General features: G+C 43.2%; 1 long non-coding RNA gene across 1 annotated transcript; it reads left to right on the top strand.

The window, feature by feature from the left end:
• The first annotated feature begins 614 nt into the window (after nucleotides 1–614).
• Nucleotides 615–1,789, top strand: LOC146710502 (uncharacterized). Its single transcript, XR_014919943.1, has 2 exons — nucleotides 615–913; nucleotides 992–1,789. It is a non-coding gene; the product is annotated as an uncharacterized LOC146710502 (long non-coding RNA).
• The last annotated feature ends 2,620 nt before the right edge of the window (nucleotides 1,790–4,409 follow it).

Genomic DNA, 4,409 nt, shown 5'->3' with positions numbered 1-4,409 from the left:
GAAAGGGGAGTGGGAAGGGGGGGCATGAAAATGAGAACAGCAGGTATTGGTGAAGGGGGGCTTTTATAGCCTGAGGCTGGAGTGGGCGTGAAAGAGGAGTGGTCCCACTCCTGAAATTCAGATAATATCTCCACAACAAACTGGTGGAGAATAACAGACTTCAGTCCTCACATACACAGCAAAATGAGTAGATGCAACAGGTCCAGAGAAGCCTGAGAGGGCAGCCCAGCCCAGCCATCTCTCACAGCCCTGAGAGATGGCTGTTTGCTTGTTGATATTCCAGGCTCCGCTTCCCTTGGTAATCTTCTAATTTATGGGTCATATATCAATTAACAGTATCCTCTGCTCTTATTCATAATCACTTTCATCACTCACCTGGAAGTCACTGCCCTGAGTGCTCCAATTGCCACATGGACCACTGTGTGCTTCACCCCCCACATCTTCTCAAGTTCCTCTCTCAGACGTTGTTATTTCTCTAGCTTGGTATTTCTCCAGACTGCATAGAGGGTCATTAACACTAGGGATGGGTATCGAAAACCGGTTCTTGTTGAGAACCGGTTCCCACTGTTTCAATTCCTTGGAATCGTTTGCAAAAATGGCAAACGATTCCCTTATCGATTCCAGTCGCCCCGAATGACGTCACCACGTTGCGGAGCGTCATTTACCTGGCAGGAAACACGGCGCCTAAGCGGCTCAAACGCTCAAAAGTTTGATTATACTTTATGAGAACCGATGACAACAGGGCAACTTGCAAAGTAGATATTTCATTTAAGGGAGGAAACACTACGAATATGCAAAAGCATTTGCTCACAAAACACGCGATGACACGCGTTTTTAATTCCGCTCCGGACTCGTGACTCTCAACCCAGCAGCAGCGGTAACGTTTGCACGTCCTCTCCCGTTAATGCGGCAGGTAAATAATCAACTAACAGTGCATATTATGTTAGCGCAATCTGCCTTATTACAAGACCTGCCATTACTGTACATGTAGGTGACCATGATGAGAGAGACAGACAGAGTCTGGCTGGCGCTCGCTGGCAGTTCTCGCTGCAGTCTACCGGTAGCGTCTCCTTTCAGGCCAGGATAGACTAATGTCACCGAGCAGTGTCTAAGTTTGTGGTCAAAGGCTTGCACCCATTTGCCACAGCAGATGCCCCCAATTTTTGGTAAGTGAATGTGTTTAATTGTAGGCAGGGACATTACTGGATATTCTTGTGTAATTGCCACAGAACAATTTATGTTATACTTTGTTATTGCTACAGAAGAATGTTGCAGCTTTAAGGCAGGGATGACTCCTGGAGTTGCTTTCTCACTGCATATGCTTTATTTCACAATCAGATCGATTCGATAACAAAAACATACAGCAGCTCCTCTCCTACTCCTAGCCCTTCGCTGCGGTGGAAAAAAGAACGACTTCAATCCCCTTCAAGGAACATATGTACAAAATAGTTTTCCTGATACACCAATGGGGCGTTCAATGCCATCTTGTAAATATGAGTACTCTGGCAGAGTAACAGTTCAAATGAAAAATACACCAGAACAAACAAGCAAACAAAAAAAGAAGTGTGGGGTACCTTTGAACCAATGAACAAAGTATAACAATTTATACTTTTTAACATAACCCGACCCCGTCAATATGTGATATGTCTCACAAGAATATTTATTTTATTATTTTACATTTACAATTTTTTTTTCCTGGGGACCCTGTGACACCCCATTGAAAAGCCGTAGGCTGGATCTCTCAAGATCTCACTGTTGGGTTTGTAAGGCCATGTTACTCCTAAATTTCTATCTTGTTCAAAGAGAAGATATAAAACAAAGCTCTGAGCTAATCGACCTTAGTGTTCTCCTTTTTAAAAAAAAAAAAAAAAGAATCGATAAGAGAATCGATAAAGAATCGAATCGTTAAACAGAATCGAAAATGGAATCGGAATCGTTAAAATCTTATCAATACCCATCCCTAATTAACACTGCCCAAAAAATCTTTGGCTGCCCTCTGTCACCCCTGGAAGCTATCCCAGTTCTCCCTGTCCCAGGGAAACCAGAGCCATCACAGCTAGGTATCTGATCATCAGCATGGTGTAGGTATTGATTGCCTTGATCTTGTTCTTTCCATTCAGCTGACTCCTCAGGACTTGCATTACTCTCTGCAGGGATTTGGTTGTTGCGGCTTTCCTAGTGGCTTCTTCATGGTTCCCGTTTGCCTGTGGGATTCCCAGACTACTTTCCCTCTCTTTCTTACCACTCGGCAACACTTCTCCAATTCGATTGACATCCCAGTGTCGTTGCTGTAGATCCTCAAGTGGTGGATCTGTGAAGTGAGGTTTACTCTATTCACTCTTGGCATACAGCTTGATGTCATCCATGTAGAGGAGGTGGCTGACAATTGCTCCATTTCATAGTTGTTATCTATAGCCAGTCTTGTAAGAGATCTCATTGAGGGGGTTCAGGCCTATGCAGAACAGCAGTGAGGAAGGGACATCTCCTTGGTAAATCCTGCAGTTAATGATGTCTTGAGCAACTGGCTTGAGTGCCCTTTAGTTGTTGTTCGGCACATGCCCATTAAATACAGATAAAGGCTCTTAGTAGTGATGCGCGAATTATGAACGAATCGTTCAATACTCGAGAATCACTTTACTGACTCATGAATCATGATTCACAAGCCCAACTAACTCACTGACTCATCCCTGTTGCTGTTAGCAGCAATATATCTAGCTTATAATTAAAATTTTGGAGAAAAACAACATCCAGTATCTTAACAAAAAAATTTCTGCTCTGAACTGGAAGAAAAAAACCCTGAGTAGAAGCTCACATCAAGACAATAGCTTCTCGGTTCACAGTAGCATCGCTCTGCTAACATGCTAACAGCACATTTGAGCTACTCACCCCCTCCCTTCCTGTGCTGAATCGTAAGCCTAAGCGAATCACTCAGGACTCACTAACCCCCTCCCTCCTGTGCTGAATCATAGAGCGAGCGAACGAATCACTCACTCGCTCACCCCCTCCCTCCTGGCTCACAGCTTCTTCTTCTTCATGGTTGGCAACCAATGTTAAGGGGCATTTCCGCCCCCTGGCTCACAGCTCAGTGGACATTTAGATGAGAAAATATATATTTAACACATTTAAGGAAAATACTAATAAAATAAAAATACACAAAATAAATGTTTATTTAGCAATTTTGATAAGAAATAGCTTAATTTTAGAAATGTTTTTGCTCTTTTTTTCTATATAAAATAGTTGTTTTCTTTTAGAATCACTCATCTTAGCAGTAGGATTTACATGAAAAGAGAAACAAATTAAGTTTGAGTGAAAATGTACATTTTTTGCACTCTCTGGTCAACTGACTCAGTGAATCAAATGACTCAAAAAAGCCGATTCACTTTGGTGAGTGACTCATTAAAACTCAATTCAGTAAAAAGAATCAAATTTACCATCACTAGCTCTTAGGGTCCTGTTGATCTTGTACAGTTTATGCATTCCAGGATCCAGGTATGAGGCATAGGTTTTCTCGTAAGCAACCCAGGCGGTGCAGAGGTTGGTGAGCCTGGCCTCGGAGTCTGTTCTATCTAACAGTAGCTGGTGTTTTGCCCCTCTGGTGTTCCTGCCTAATTCGTTCTGTGCCCCGCTCATGTACTGAGCCATATGCCTGTTCACCTCAGCCACTATAATGCCTGATAGGAGCTTTCATGTTGTACTGAGGCAGGTTATTGGCTGATAGTTGGATGGGACCTGTGGGGATCATCTGGGATCAGGACTGTCCAGCAATCAGTTAGCCATTCTGGGTATCGAATCTACTAGCAGCTGGTTCATTTGTGCAGCCATGCACTCATGAAGTGCAGTCAGCTTCTTCTGCAAGTAGGTGTGCATCATATCAGGGTCTAGTGCTGTCCAACTCTTCATACTGGAGACCCTTTCCTGGATGTCAGCCAGTGTGATGCTCACTGGGAGGTTGCTGTGGTCTGCTCATAGATTCACAAGCCATTGAGCATTGCTGTTATTGGTTGCATACTTCACCCATATGCTCTTCAAATATTGCTCCGGCTCCAGTCTTTTTTTTCATGCCACTGAGAGTACACCTTGGCAGGCTCATTAGAGTGCAGCTGATTTATATACCTCTTCAAGTGGCTGGCCAAGGCTGTGAGTCTTTGCTTGGCAATTGTCCCGAAACCAGCTACAGCTGCTGTCTGCTAGGCCTCATCTTTGTAGTGGACCTTTAGACTACTTTTGTTATTGGTGTTATTTGTTTTGGGTCCAAAAAACGAACATGAAAGCAGCCAGAACGCTAAAGTTCTAAAATATAGTGTCCAAAAAGCAATCTTGTATCTACACATTATGCTGTAAAATGTGACATGAAGATGTGTGCGGGAATGACAAATAATCATTAAGAAAAACAAAAAACAGGACAAATG

The sequence above is a fragment of the Copadichromis virginalis genome, linkage group LG4 (assembly GCF_057382275.1).
Source record: "Copadichromis virginalis isolate Kocher_CV1m ecotype Utaka linkage group LG4, C_Virginalis_male_GT1.1, whole genome shotgun sequence".
NCBI classification, from domain to species: Eukaryota; Metazoa; Chordata; class Actinopteri; order Cichliformes; family Cichlidae; genus Copadichromis; species Copadichromis virginalis.
The sequence above is the reverse complement of the archived record's forward strand: the minus strand, read 5'-3'. Positions and strand labels throughout refer to the sequence as shown.